The sequence below is a fragment of the Petaurus breviceps genome, unplaced genomic scaffold, assembly GCF_028583685.1.
Source record: "Petaurus breviceps papuanus isolate PSGF00001 unplaced genomic scaffold, PetGlider_PUasm1.0 90579, whole genome shotgun sequence".
Lineage (NCBI taxonomy): Eukaryota > Metazoa > Chordata > Mammalia > Diprotodontia > Petauridae > Petaurus > Petaurus breviceps.
In genome coordinates, this window is record NW_027187278.1 from 6,107,239 (window position 1) to 6,123,070 (window position 15,832).

Below are 15,832 nucleotides of genomic sequence, written 5' to 3' on the forward strand. Positions count from 1 at the left end.
ACAAGCTCTTTTGTTTTAACAAAGAACTGGAAATCATGGGGGCATCATGGTGCCTATCTATTGGGGAAGGGATGAACATATTTTTACATGTAAATATTGATGATAAGATTGTGATATAATAAATAATTAATATGAAGTAGATTGTTTCACAGAAACCTAGGAAAATATGATGCAGAATGAAACAAGAAAAATCAGTGGAAAAATTTATACAATAGCAAAGTTACTATAAAGATGAATGACTTTGAAAGACTCAAAATCTATCTTTTGAAATATATAGGAGAATTTCTCTGAGATACTACCTATGCTACTTATGACATTGTTGTGATTGAATAATTCCTGGCTTCTAGTGACTAATTTCAGCCACCTGATGCTTTGATGTTTTCAGACATGGAGGAGCTCCTGTCACTATGCCAGGTACTTTTACTACATAAGATTTTCATAAACTCTTATCAATTCATGGACAATGATGATTCCAGAGAATCAAAAATTACCTTTTTGACAAATCTTCTTCTAGAAAAGTGATGAATTCAAGATACAGAATGAGAAACCCATTTTGTGGATGCAGACAATGTTGGAATTTTATTCTGTCTTAATGTGCATGTTTCTTACATGGGATTTGTATTTACTTTTTCCTTTCATTTAAATTGTTATGATTGAGAGAGGGGAAAATAATGCTTATTAATTTAAATGAAATATGATGAAAACATATCAATATTGATTAGCTATAAACATTAGCCTCTAAAGAGAGTTAATATAATTTAGTGTCAGCATTTTTTAGATCATTTCCAAAATAGGGGGGAAGGTGCAAGCACCTGAGGCCCCAGCATGGAAAGCCATTGACTAGGTCCCTGGCCCTAAGCATAAGAATCTGGGGGCAATGCCCCCCTGTGCCACAGGAGCAGAGCTCCACTTTAAACATGAAATGGGTTGAAAATGAGTAAGAAACAAAAGTAATCCCTGACCATAGTAAGTTACTGTGGTGACAGGGAAAATCAAAACATAAACTCAGAAGAGGACAATGTCAAAATTCCTGAATGTGAGGTCTCAATGGGAAATATGAATTGGTCTTAAGTCCAAAATGTTCTCTTGGGAGAGCTCAAAAAGGATCTTAAATCAAGTAAGAGAGGTAGAAGGAAAAATAGAAAATAAATGAGTTACAAAGGAGAATTATGAAAAAAAATAACAGTTTTGAAAAGGAAGCACGAAAATTGACTAAAGAAAACTACTCAAATAATAGAATTGGTGAAAAGAAAAAGAAAAATCCACTCAAGAAAATAACCCTTTTAAAAGTAGATTTGATCAAATGGAAAAGGAAATACAAAAGGTAATTAAAGAAAAGAATTACTTAAAAATTAGAATTGGGTAGATGGAACATAATCACTCTGTGAGACTGTCAAAAAAAGAATGAAAAAGAGAAAAAAAATGCTAAATGGTTTGTTGGTAAAACAACTGACATGGAAAATAGATCCAGGAAAGACAATTTAAAAATTAGTGGTCTACCTGAAAACCATGATGTATAAAAGAGCCTGGATAGCATCTTTCAAGCAATCATCAAAGAAAATTGCCCTGTGGATCTAGAACCAGAGCTTAAAGTAGTCACTGAGAGAATCCACCAGTCATATGAGGAAAGAGTTCCAAAAATGAAAACTCCAAGAAATATTGTAGTTAAACTCAAGAATTATCAGGTGAAGGAAAAAATATTGCAAGCAGCCGAGAAAAAAAAAAATCAAATATCAAGAAGCCACAGTCAGGATTCCACAGGATTTTGTAGTGTCTACACTAAAGGGTTCAAGGGTCTGGATATGATATTCAAGAAGGCAAAGGAGCTTGGAATACAATGAAGAATCAACTTCCATCACCCCCCCCCCCCAATGAGTATAATCTTTCAGAGGGGAAAAGAAGGATGTTCAAAGAAATAGGTGACTTTCAAACTTTCCTGAAGAAAAGACTGAACACAAAATTTGATTATTATATGCAAGACTCAAGAAAAGTTTAAAAAGGTAAAGAGAAAAGACAAAAACCAGGCTATTCAATAAGATTTGAACTGTTTTCCCTATATGGGAAGATGATACTTATAACTCTTGAGGACTGTATCTCTATTAGGGCATTTAGAAGGAGTATACTTAGACAGAGCATGTGGATACAAGTTGACATTGATATAATGATGTTAAAAAATAGGGACTGGGGGGAATAAAGAAGAGGAAAGAAGGGAAAAGGGGAAAGGGGGGCATTAAGGGGTATATTATATTACATGAAGAGGGACAAAAGATCTATTGTGGTAGAGGATAAGAAAGGGAGAAGATGAGCAATGCTTGAAACTTATTGTCATTGGATTTGTCTCAAAGAGGAAATAGTATTCACACTCATATGAGTATAAATGTTTATCTTATTATAAAGGGAAGTAGGAGAAGGAAGGGAAAAGCAAAATGAAAGCAGGGACTGATAGAAGAAAATGCATATTGAGGGAGGTGGTGGTCAGAAGTATAACTCTGGTGAGGAGGGACAATTTGAAAGGAGAGAGAAAAGTATAAACAAGGAGAAAATAGGGTAGAGGGAAGTACAGTCAGTAATCATAGTGAATGTGAATGGTACTTTAAAAAGTGGACAAATTTGAAGCAGAGAGATAAACACAGGCTAAAGGTAAAAAAAAAAAGACTGGAGTAGAATATATTATGCTTCAGCTGAAGTAGAGAAAAAAAAACAGAGGTGGAAATCTTGATCTCAGACAAAGCAAAAATAATTCTAGTTAAAAGAGATAAAAGGTACCATAGACTAAGAAGTAATATAAATTCTAAACACATATGTACCAAGTGATATAACACCCAAATTCTTAGAGAATGTGAGTTACAGGAAGAAATTGATAGCAAGACTATACTAGTACAGGATCTCAATCTCCCCATCTCAGCACTCGAGAAATCTAACATAACAGAAGAATTTTACTCATATAATTTTCATGTACCCAGAACCAAAATTAGGACAGCAAATAGTACAGTGGATTATAGTACCAAGCCTTAAGTCAGGAAGACTCATCTCCATGAATTCAAATATACCCTCAGAGAATTAGCTATGTGACCTTGGGAAAATCATTTAAACTTATTAGTCTCAGTCCTTCATTTGTAAAATGAGCTTGAGAAGGAAATGACAAACCATTAATGTGTCTTTGCCAAGAAAACCCTAAATGGGTTCTCAAAGAGTCATACATGATGGAAACAAAACCAAAAGTTCAAAACTGTGAGGAGACCAAGAAATATTTCTACTAATGTATTGTGTTACTATTTACTGAACTAATGGAATTCTTGGAAAATTTCTGTGGTTTTGGGGGGGTAGCATTTTGTAAATAAAGAGAACAATGTCTTATAATATCTGTAACTTTCATCATTTTATCAGAATCTAAGGATATGTAATCCAAGATATTTGTCAGTTCTTTCACTGGGTGCAGATAGGTTCTTCTTTCATATTTCCTTTGTAGCTAATCTGGGTTATTATAATAGTCAAAATGATTTACTTGCTCAAAGTTGTACCTAAACAATGTTATTGTTACTGTATATGATGTTCTCACGGTTCTACTAACTACATTCTATATCAGTTGTAGAGATATTCTGGTGAAAACTCATTTGTTTCTTGCTTATATTTTCATCAAGGAGGTCCTTAATATGAATGCAGATAATTGACATAAAGGTTTTATATAGATAAGAAATTAAGCATATGATTAAATGGTTATTGTCATTATCTTAATTGATCTTATGAGGTTTTAATATCATATATTATTTTCATTATTTTTGTATTTTAAATTCCTTGAGATAGCTTGTGTTATGATCCTGCAAAGCTTTCAAGTGAACAGCCTCTAACATTGATTTCCATGGAGATTATTGAGTCTGGTTTATCCATTATTATAAAATTTGCTTTTTGAGATAACTTCTAATATAACACACTGAGAAATTATTATTTTAGGTTCTTCAATTAAATGAAGGAAATATAGCTAAATGTGTTCTTCCCCATTCAAAAGACTAATGGACATATTGTCTGTGATCTTTAATTGTAATCAAGACATGAAGCAGGACCTCTATTCTTGCCAATTCTGTTGTTTAATGCCATAAAGGTTTAAAGGTCAGAAAGAGTCAGATGGAAATGGGTTATTCCTGTAAATGCTGAAGTGGACTAAGTGTTCCTGTATGTAGATATCACTATGTTGTTTTTTTTTCATTAAGTCTCAGAAAATTACATAGACTAATCAATCAAATCTGTGATGATTTATGAAATCAATTATACAATCTTTATAGAAAAAAAGTAAAGAATTATAAAGTTTCTATTATCCAGTTTATTATGTGAAGCTGGATGATTAGTCCATATATGTGTGTGTGTATACACATACATATACATACACACACACATATATATGTATATACATATTTACATACACACACTCATAAACATCTGGATCAGACACTAGATGGCCAATGATTTGGTCTTTGTATTGAATGAGGAAAATGATAAATTTGTACTGAATTTAGGAAATGGTATGGTACTTTCAACATTAAATCTTTGTATAAACTTGTGTTTTTTTTTCCTTTTACATCATTTCTTGTGAATACTTCGTATTACCTGGCAACATGATAACTGGAGATATCAAAATATGATATCTCTAAAACCATTGTTTCTAAAACATTGCAAAAATTCATGGTAAGTAGGAAAAGGCTGCATCATACTTCTAATGATATACTCAAGCAGGGTAAAGGGGTATTGGTAAAGGGGCATTTTGGAGGGGATGTGGGATCATAAAGAAATTTACTGGTTTGGTAGGGATAGTGATGAATAACTAATGGACAGTATAAGTATTTTATCAGTATCCATAAATGTCAAAAACCTAATTGTATTATTTTAAGTATTCACGTTTCCAACAGCATCCAATTCTCTCTTCCAACAAAGTATTAGTTATACAGTTGAAAGGTACTGGTCCTAGTGGGAATTCAAAATCACAAATAAAAGGAACTTGACTACATATTAACAAATAATATATAACTCTTAACAAAGTAGGGGCCATTTCCCAAATTAGTATGTAGTCAAGCCATTAATGAATTGTAATAAAGTTTAAATTCAATACCAAATTAAAAGAATGGATAAATATAAGAAGGCAGTGATCGAATACATAACAATATCTCCAACCCGACCTATTGACTAAAATAATGAGGAAGAAGATAGGGTCTGAGTGAAACCAACTTTTCATTATTATTCAAATAAAGAAACAAGGAAGTAAAGTGATAATCTAGACTCACATTTAGAAATACAAGTTATATGTCTGTTTCTCAAAAACTTCTAAATAGTTGAAACATGTTTAAGGTAAAACTTTCAGGTCATTGATCAATTGCTTTTAAGAAATATATCAATGAAAATATTAGAAAACTTAAGATCAAGATCTCTAATAAGTTCAAATTGTTGCACAATTTTCATGTGATCCCTGAAAACTTGAATTTTAAATGACCAATATTAAAATAAAAATGATTTTCTTTAAGTTGACAATTCAAGGAGGTGATAGTGTGAGTTCTAAATGGATATATGATAAAAATATGTATACTTTTGTATTTTTTACATATTTCCATAGACATATTTGCTTTTTTTAGTAAGAAATGATCTGCTTATTTATCCCATAAGACTTTAATCTAATAATTCTAATGAGAAATAATCTTGCTTTAAAGATCATCATATACATTTCATTTTTTAAAAAAGCCATTATTTTTTAAACATGTAACTCTGTATTACCTTCTTTATAAGCTGTTTTTTTTCTTTTCTAGAAACACATTACCTAACAATATATTCTCAGGAATAAACCCTCAAGTGAAAGATGAACTACTATGTCCTAAGGCAGTCCATTTAAAAAATAAATAATGTTTAGTAAATTTGGTTTTTTTATCATTTTCTTCTTATATCAAGCAAAAATCTATCATTTGGAATTGAACTTTTTTAGTTCTATACCCTTGAATAAAATAGAATAAATCTAATTCTTCTTCCATAGTATATTCCTTCAAATAAGCCATTCCACTACCTCTTCACATCATATGTTCTCTTCCAAAAAATATCTTCAATTCTTTTGATTAATTCTCTTATGCTAAGTTTTCAAGGCCTTTCATTATCCTTGATACCCTCCTCTGGACATTTTCCAGTATATAAATATATTTTTTTCTTAACTTTGAAAACCAAAACTAGGTGCTACGTAACTAGAAAGGAGGAAGGAATGAAGGAGAAAAGGAGAGAAGGAGAGAAGGAAGGAAGGAAGGAAGGAAGGAAGGAAAGAAGGAAGGAAGGAAGGAAGGAAGGAAGGAAGGAAGGAAGGAAGGAAGGAAGGAAGGAAGGAAGGAAGGAAGGAAGGAAGGGAGGGAGGGAGGGAGGAAGGGAGGGAGAGAGGAAGGAAGGAAGGAAGGGAGGGAGGGAGGAAGAAAATTGGAGAAAAGTAAGAAAAGAGGGTTTTCCATCTAGATTGAGTAGGGTAGAAATGAAAAAGTAAAGCCATTGTAATAATCAGTTCTTTCAAAAAAAAGGCTAATATTCACATCAAAAGACACTCACTCTTTTAAATTAGATCAAAGTTTTTAATTTGGGACACATGAACCTCTTTCAGGATTCATGAATTTGAAAGGGTGAAAAAAAATTACATCTTTATTTTCCCTAACCTCTAATTTCCTTTAACAATAAATTTTAAGTGTGTGTGTGTGTGTGTGTGTGTGTGTGTGTGTATGTGAATTGTGACTATGTTTCTGAGAGGGGCCCAATGTCCCATGGTCTTTATTTCTATGTCATCCAGGTCCATGATAAAAACAAAAGTAAAGAATCTCTGGTTTAGAACAACCATCCATTAAATTACAGTGCTTCAGCTGTTAAGAAAAAAATACAGTTTTATTTTAGAGGGAATTATATTTAATACTATGTTTGGATATTAGATTTAGGTGCCTCAGAATAGTATGAAATGTATGCTGGGGTTGTGGGGAGCTAAGGCAAACAACTTAGGGTTACTTGCCCAGGGCCACACAGCTATTGTTTGTCTGAGGCCAGATTTGAATTCATGAAGATGAGTCTTCCTGACTTTGTGTCTGGCACTCTATACTCTGTGCTATTTAGCTGTCCTATAGTAGCTTATTAAATGTTTATTAACACTACTCCACACATATTTCTTTCTGCTTATGAACTGAATTCTCTTTACTGTTGTACTGATACACCAAGAATCCATAGAATTTTTAGAACTAGAAATGACCTGGGAGATTTTGGTTAAGTAATGCTTGTGACACAGTGTTTTTTGAATCATTGTTATATAATATCATTTATATCAGTGTTCTCCAAAGTAAGGATCTGCTCAACCCCAAGGGATACGTGATATCAATTAAAGTTTTGGAAGATTAGTATCACTCCATTCAATTGTGGGGCTTGACTCTAATAAACTCAGTCTTAACCCTCCCTCTTTGTTCCTGGACTCCTTCCCTCTGATTTGCAAGCTCCCAGCTTCCCCCTTCTGAGTCAGAATATGGCCTTTCAAGGCAGTCATCACCTAATTACCGCCTGGGAACTTTCAACAATAGCTATAGTGATGCCATTGGGAGACTCAGTGCCTGCACCCCAACTCCCAAAAGTATATCTACTCTTTGTCTCATAGATCACCTGGTGGTTAGGGCAGTTGCCTTTCTGAAGGAGTTCTGTGGAAGTTAGCCAGGAATAACAGCCCCACCATCACCTTCTTTTTCCTTTTGGGTGAGACACTACATTATATTTCCCTCAAATTCACCTCTCTTTCAAATGCCCTTTTATCTATCTACCTATCTATCTATCTATCTATCTATCTATCTATCTATCTATCTATCTATCTATCTATCTATCTATCATCTACCTATCTTTCTTTCTGTCTATCTATCTATTTATGAACATCACCAGTTACCCAGGTTTACAGCCTTGATATCATCTTAATCTCCTTAATATTATTCCACCTATCCCAGTCAGTGGTCAAATTTTGTTGTCTTTATTTGTTTCTCTGACAACTTCCAACCTCCTTAAGCTCTCCTTTTATTTTCCTGTCTGGGTTATTGCCATAACCTCCTAAATGCAGGACTTTTTCTCCCCTTTCTAATTAATCCATCACACAGATGCCAAGGTGATTCTCCTAAAGTGTACTTCAGATCAAACTGATATGTATTAAAGATCTTAGCTTAAAAAATACAAGGTCTCAGTCAGGTAGAGATGGAGACACTTCTGGAAGAACCATCATGATGGCCTCCCAAAGAGAACCCCACATACAGTTCAAACTTGTATTAGTTGGAGATGGAGGTACTGGAAAAAACACATTTGTAAAATGTCACCGACTGGCAAATTTGAGAAGTATGTAGCCACTGTGGGTGTTGAGGTCCAGCTTCTTGTGTTCCATAACATGTTTCCATGTTAAATTCAGAGTGTGGGATACAGCTGGCCAAGAGAAATTTGGTGGTCTGAGAGAGAGTTTTTACAGCCAAAGTCAGTGTGTCGTTATAATGTTTGATGTAACATCAAGTTACTTACAAGAATGTACCTAACTGGCACACAGATCTGGTATGAGTCTGCAAAAATATTCCTATAGTTTTGTATGGCAACAAAGTGGATATTAAGGACAGAAAAGTCAATGTGAAATCACTTGTCTTCCATAGGAAGAAGAATCTCCAGTACTAAGACATCTCAGGCAAAAGTAACTACAACTTTGAGCAGCCCTTCCTTTGGCTTGATAAAAACTTTTTGGAGAGCCTAATTTGGAGTTCATTGCCATGCTTGCTATTGCACCTCCAGGGGTTGTTATGGACTCAACATTGGCAGCACAATATGAGCAGGATTTACAGATTGCGGAGACAACTCTAATCCCTGATGAAGATGATGACCTGTAAGGGAATGAAGCTAGAACCCAGCATCAGACGTCTGGTTTTATAGACAACTGTCCTGTGGTGCCAGCAGTGTAGTGTGTTCCCCACTTTATTATATAGTTGAGAAGAACATGTGCTTAATCTTTGGGATGCTGAAGGAAATGAGTGTGTTTCAGAGTGAATGTAGCAGTTTAAAAAATATAATTGATATTTCAGACTTGTGTATTTAGCTGTTTTGGACCATGATTACTCCCCCTTGAGTTTCAAATATAAGACTGCTGGAGTCCCATCACAATATTCAATGGTAAATCTTGTTTGTTACTGTCATTCCCATTCCCTTTTCGTTTAGATCATAATAAAGTTGTATTTCAAATATCTAAAAAAACACAAGGCCTCACACTGCATCCAAGGCTATCTCCAGTCATACTGATCTATATCTTGCCACTGGACTCAGATGAAGAGAAGACTAGAGAAGACCAAGACAAGAAAAGAACGTGAGTTTGGTGATTTTGCACCGGCCTCTCTCAATTAAATGAGGTTTACTTGAACATCACGGTATCACTTCCCTGATGTCATTGTCCTCTTTGAGAGTGAAGGCCAAAAAATGACAACAAGGTAGAGTATCTTAAAGGATTTTACTGTATTTGGAGAAATGGAAGGGGAAAAGAAAACCAAAATCTGCTAGAAGTGGGTATATCTGTGGCATGCGTATAAAGAAGAAGAGATAATAAAAAGAAATCAAGATAGCCATGACATCAAAATTTGGTTTCATTCTTCATAGAAAAAATTAAAATGCCCCAAATCTTAAATCTAGTTATACATTTTGAAAAAGCCTTTATTAAAATATTGTCACCTCTAGAAAAATTCTTCATGCAAATGGATTTTAAAAAATTCTTAAAAGTTCTCATTTTAATATAGGTTGCTATGAAATTCTTAGTAATTTCTTAAACGATTAAAGTGTAAAATGACACTAAGAGGGGCAGCTAGGTGGCACAGTAAAAAGAGCACTGGTCCTGGTGTCAGGAGGACCTGAGTTCAAATAAAATCTCAAACACTTAATAGTCATGTGACCTTGGGCAAGTCACTTAACCCCAGTTGCCCTGACTTCCCCCCACCAAAAGGCAAAAAAATAATGACACTAAGAATTTTGGGACATCCTGAAAAGATGTAATCAACAGATCCATCAAAATATAAAGCTATAAATAAGTTCTTTATCTCCCTGTCATGGTGCTGTGTTCTAAAAGTCTCAGAGACATGAAATCATTTGCATAGCTCCACAAATGTAAATACTTAAATGTTCCACTAGAAAGTCTGGCAGAAGTACATTTAAAGTAAAACTAATCTCAAATATAAAAAGGGATGTTATGGAGAGTTTTTTTTCTCCTCATAGCTTCTCTTAATCTAAAGAACTTGCCTTTGCACATGTTAAATGACTAAAGCTTACTGCAGTCAGAAAGCACTTATATTTAAAATACACGATTAATTTAATCACCAGGGGCGGAATATGTTCAATGTATTACAGCCTGCAAAGGTGATTCATTTGGGAAACCAACAATTACTGTCCCATTTATTTTTTTTTTTCTCTTCCAGGAGAACATTCACTGAAAGTCATGTTCATTTTCATTTGAAAGAGCTGTGAAAGCCATTGTAACATGCTTTTACTCAGTGAATACCTATTTCACCTTTCAGAAAGTCTAGCTGTGTGACCCAGTGAACCAAGACCTAGTTTTCATTTTCTGAGCATTGTGGCACATGATTCAGAAATACTCTATTTGTTATTAGCATCTTTCTATTATTTATTAGTCATGTTGTTAATAATCTTAAATCTGAAATGCTCTGCTATCCAAATCTTGCTTTTCTCCTAATCTATTTAAATATAGCCTTAAGAGGAAAAAAATAACACCAAACCAAAGGGGTCAGGGATAAACAAGGGCACACAGTTTGGGTTAAGGTCTGTGAGGATAAGACTGTTGCTTCTTATGTGGGTTTTTATATCTCATTCTCCTTAGACTCAGCAAAATCCCCCTTCTATACTGGTGCTTCTTGAAATTCCTTAAACTAAGAAAAAATATCTATATAATTGAAGGCGAGGTTAAAATACAATTTTAGCTTAAAATGCAAGTGTTCTAGGAAAAGATAATTTGTTAACTCAAATTCCTTCTTAATGTAACATTACAATTTATATAAAGGAGATCAGGGTTAGCAGAGTGTATCTGATAGCAGGAAAAACAAGATGGCAGCACCAGCTATAAAATTTTCCTTAAGTCCAGCCTACTTTGAATTCCCACCTGCACCTGCAGATCCTAATCAACACTCACTGGGATAACTATATAGATTCAACAAAATGATAAATAATTAGGCTATCAGAATCCATTGAAATATCTTTACTTTTGTCAATTTGGGCATTCCTTTCAATGGTAAACCAAAGATAATTCATGCCAGCCTCTCTAATGTGACTCTTATTTACACACACCCGTAGACCTTTCACAGGATTTTTACCTAAACATTAGAGTTCATACTGAATTTTTTATATTGCAAATATATAAGAAGAACTTATAGGCTGTCCATCAGCTAAACCTTCCATTTGATGGATTCATTTCATGTGTGTGTGTGTGTGTGTATATATATATATATATACATATATATATATATATATATATATATATAGTGCTACTTGTAACATTTATTCCACAAAATTCTTTCTTTTTACTCTTTTGTAGCATGACTATGCACAATGTTCATTACTCCATTGCCCACTGGTTGGCCTTCAACTTTAATTCTTTGGAGAGCATTTCATGAATCAAAAAACCACAGTATCATTGCAAGAACACAGTTGTTGAAAAGATGGACTTTTAATTCAGGGAAAACATTGTGACAATTAAGAATACTTCAAATTTTCCCAATGGTAATCCATTGATGTTTTTGAAGTTGATGTTGTTGTTGCTGAGGGGCAGCTAGGTAGCATAGCCAATAGAGCACTGGCCCTGAAGTCAAGAAGATGAGTTTTTAGGTGTTTCCTAGCTGCATGAACCTGGGCAAATCACTTAACTCTCTTCTCACATTGAGACCTTTAAGAATACTTTGGAATTTCCCAGTCAGAACCCAAAGCTATAGTAGGTAAGTGGAATTACAAGACAGTCCCATCATATTGCCTCAACCTTTCATTTTGCTATTCATATACTAGAATGCAAATTGTTTATATGTATTTGTTTTATATGCAACAACTTTCTTGAACTACTTAATCATTTAATTGAATTAAATTTCTGGTTAGATTTTAGGACTGCCTAGGAGAATAAACATATTTTAAATATAAATGTGTATATACACATACATGTATACACATATACATATATACATGGATATATCTGTATATATATATATCCATATATAATTTGTTTTTCCCCTATGTTTAATTCTTCAATTTGTCTTTCTTGCCTTATTGACATTGCTAGCATATCTGACTATGTTAAATAATAGTATTGATAAAGGACATTTCATCCTTTACCTTCATCTCATCTAAAATCTTCTAACTTTTCTCTATTATCTACAGTGTTTGCTCTTGATTTTAGATATATAATGTTTATTATATAAAGGTCCACTTATTCTTTTGCTTCCTAGTGTCTTTAACAGGAAAGGAACTCGTACTTTCTGAAAAGCCTTTTCAATAACCATATAATCAGGACTTTGAAAAATATTATTAATACATTTTTTTTCATAATTGTAGCTTGTCTTATGTTGAATAAGCCAAGAATTAATGGTATAAATCCAACCCTGTCATAGTATATAATCATGACAATATATTATTATATTTGATAATGCTTGAATTTTTTCATCAATGTTCATTTTAAAGATCATGCATAATTTTTCAAATACTACTATTTTTGTCTTTGTATCAAATCTCATTTATATGATAGAAAGAAACTGTAAGAGCCCTTACTTTTTTTAACTACAAGATTACAGGTTCCTTGAGATCAAGGGATTTTTGCCTTTTTTGTATCACCAATGATTAGTATACCACCTGCTGTAAAATCCTTATTTACTCACTGACTGAATGACCATTATTTCCCCCCCACAAGTCTTAAAACATTTGTGAAAATGTGACTAGACAGAATTATACACTGTCACCCTATGACTTCTTTTCCCTCTTCTTTCTGATACAAGTATTCTGAAATAAAATTTTAAAATGAAACAAAAAAGATGAGAGAACAGAAAGAAAGATCAAATAGGCCAGAAGAGAACATAGGTAGAATAATCAGCTCCCTAACTAAAAGCAATGCTTATTTCCATCTGCATTCTAAGAAAAATTCAATTTTCCCATAATAATTAAGAAGAAACTGTTACCCTACTCCCCTCTTCACTCTCAATTTAGCCATAGCTATATAATTCTCTCAACTGTGGTAAATACAATGTTCAAGATGTCATTATCTGAAGAGATTCCGTCAGTTTCTCAGCATTGCCAATGAAAATATTCACATAAGAGAATATAATGTTTCTATCAACCACACACACATATGTGGTGATGATAATTCTTATATGCACAGTCCTCAGAACCTAACATGGCACATTTCCAATTATTAGGTTCAGAGGATTGTTAATTGACTTGCCCTTCATAAAATTTAGCAGTCTCATGTATCGTGACACAGGGCTATAAATAAAAACCTCAGGTTCAAATCTCATCTGTAAAAATATCTACACAACATTAATGTCACTTCACTTCCCTTACCTTCATTCTGCTCTTCTGCAAAAGAAAAAGGGGGGGGGGCACTGACGACTTATGTATGACAAGGAAAGTGATGTAGTGAGATATTGGTAATAGAAATATTTCATTGGCAGCTGTCTGGAGGGGGTTGAATAAGGAAGCAACTAGTAGACACTAACTTCATTAATACACATGAGAAGCAGTGAGGTCTGAAACACAATTACTAGTCGTAATTCTAATTGTTTATAAGGAAGAATATATGACATTTCAAAAACACTTACTTTACAAATGTAAATTTGTATCAGATAGAAGATGGAAAAGAATACACTGCCACATAGTGTGGCAGCATATAATTCTATCTAGTCACTCTATCACAGTTTTAAGACTTATGAGGGATGGGGCAGCTAGGTACCATTTCTGGAGTCAGGAGGACCTGAGTTCACATTCAGCCTCAGACACTTAACTCATTTACTAGCTGTGTGACCATGGGCAAGTCAGTTAACCTCAAATGCCTTTTCTTCCCCCCCCAAAAAAAAAGTCTTGTGAGGGGAAAAAAATAATTGTCATTCAGTCCATGAGCAAATAAGGATTTTGCACCAGGTACTATGCTAATCTCTAGTGACAAAGTAAAAGGCAAAAATTCCTGGTTCTCAAGGGCCTTGAAGTTTGTCAGCAAGAAGAAAGGAAGGGGTTCCTCCAATTTCTTTCTATCATATAAATAAGGTCTTCATACAATGGAAAAAACAGAAGTATTTAAAAAGTATGCACAGTTTTCCAAATGAACATTAATGCAAAAATCTCAAACCTTAGCAAATATATTATTATGATTGTATACTATGACCAGGTTGGATTTATACCAGGAATTCCTGGTTTGTTCAACACAAGGAAAACTACAATTATGAAAAATCATATTAATAATATTTTAAAGCCTTATTTATATAGTCATTGAAAAGACTTTTGGGGGTAGCCAGCTGGCTCAGCAAGTAAGAGCACCGGCCCCAGTGTCGGGTTGACCTGGGGATCGAATCTGGGCTCAGATACCTAGCACCACACCCAGAAACACCTGGCTATGTAACCTTGAGCAAGTTACTTAACCCCAATTGCTTAGAAAAAAAAAGACTTTTGAGAAATTCCAAGATCCTAGTAAACAACTAATTTAAAAGTATCCAGCTTGTGCCTCATCATGAGATTTGTACTTCCCTTTCAGTAAAACTTGCTTAGCTCTATGATTTCACTTAATTTCCTGTTCCTGATGTCACTTCAATTAACAGCAGGTACAGTCATTAAACAATACTTCATTGGTGATGAATAAGGTGCTGTTGTACATAACAATTCCCTTATTTTATGTTGGCAGGTAGTGCATTGCCTGCTGAATCCTTGGTATTGTATTTCCCTTCATCTTAATCCTCATGATTTTTCTCTTCAGTGAACCTCAAAAAACACAGCCACAGACCTACTTTATAATGTTATTTCTTCATTGAAGAATACACATTACTAGTGTCTTTTCTGTAAAACAACTCAAGGAATTTCAAAGCTGAAGATTTGCCTTTTATTATCTTATATTTTTAGAACGCCCCCCCCCCATAATAACTCAGATACACATTATTGCTATTGAGGAGATCTTACCTGTGTGTTGGATTGTCTCACTGTGATGTATTTGTTTACCTAAAATCACATGCAAATTAACAGTAACTTGATTTTTTAATGCAAACAAAAGAAATAAATAGCTTCTTTTCATCCTGCCTACCAGGTCATAAATGTACTATTGCTGCCTTACTTGGGGATATTATTTGCATGGATATGAACTATGTGAGTATTTTCATTTGACCCAATAATTTAATACCTTAGATTTACAACTCAAAATGCTAAAGAAGGAAAATAGCTTAAGTTTTAGATAACCAAATGTGTGACCTTTTTGTTGGTTTCCTTTGTTTTTAGTTAATAGTTTAATTTCCTTCTGGGGGGGAAATCACATTTAAATGACTAATCTATTGTGGAGGGAAAAATCACATTTATTTGTCATTTAATGATTAAAAAACAGTTTTCTACAACTACATTGTGAAGTCAGGAGAGCACTATTTTGCATATTTTGCAAATGAACAAACAGGCTCAGAGAGGTAATGATTTTCCTAGTTGTACCATGCTAGCAACTATTGGGCTCAGTATTGAAATAATGGTCTTTGTTTAGGTCTAGTATTCTTTCTGCTACACTTTGAATAGTTAGGAGAGAGAGAGACAGAGAGAGAGAGAGAGAGAGAGAGAGAGAGAG

General features: G+C 33.9%; 1 pseudogene; it reads left to right on the forward strand.

The window, feature by feature from the left end:
* The first annotated feature begins 8,246 nt into the window (after window positions 1-8,246).
* Window positions 8,247-8,888, forward strand: LOC138142430 (GTP-binding nuclear protein Ran-like; annotated as a pseudogene).
* The last annotated feature ends 6,944 nt before the right edge of the window (window positions 8,889-15,832 follow it).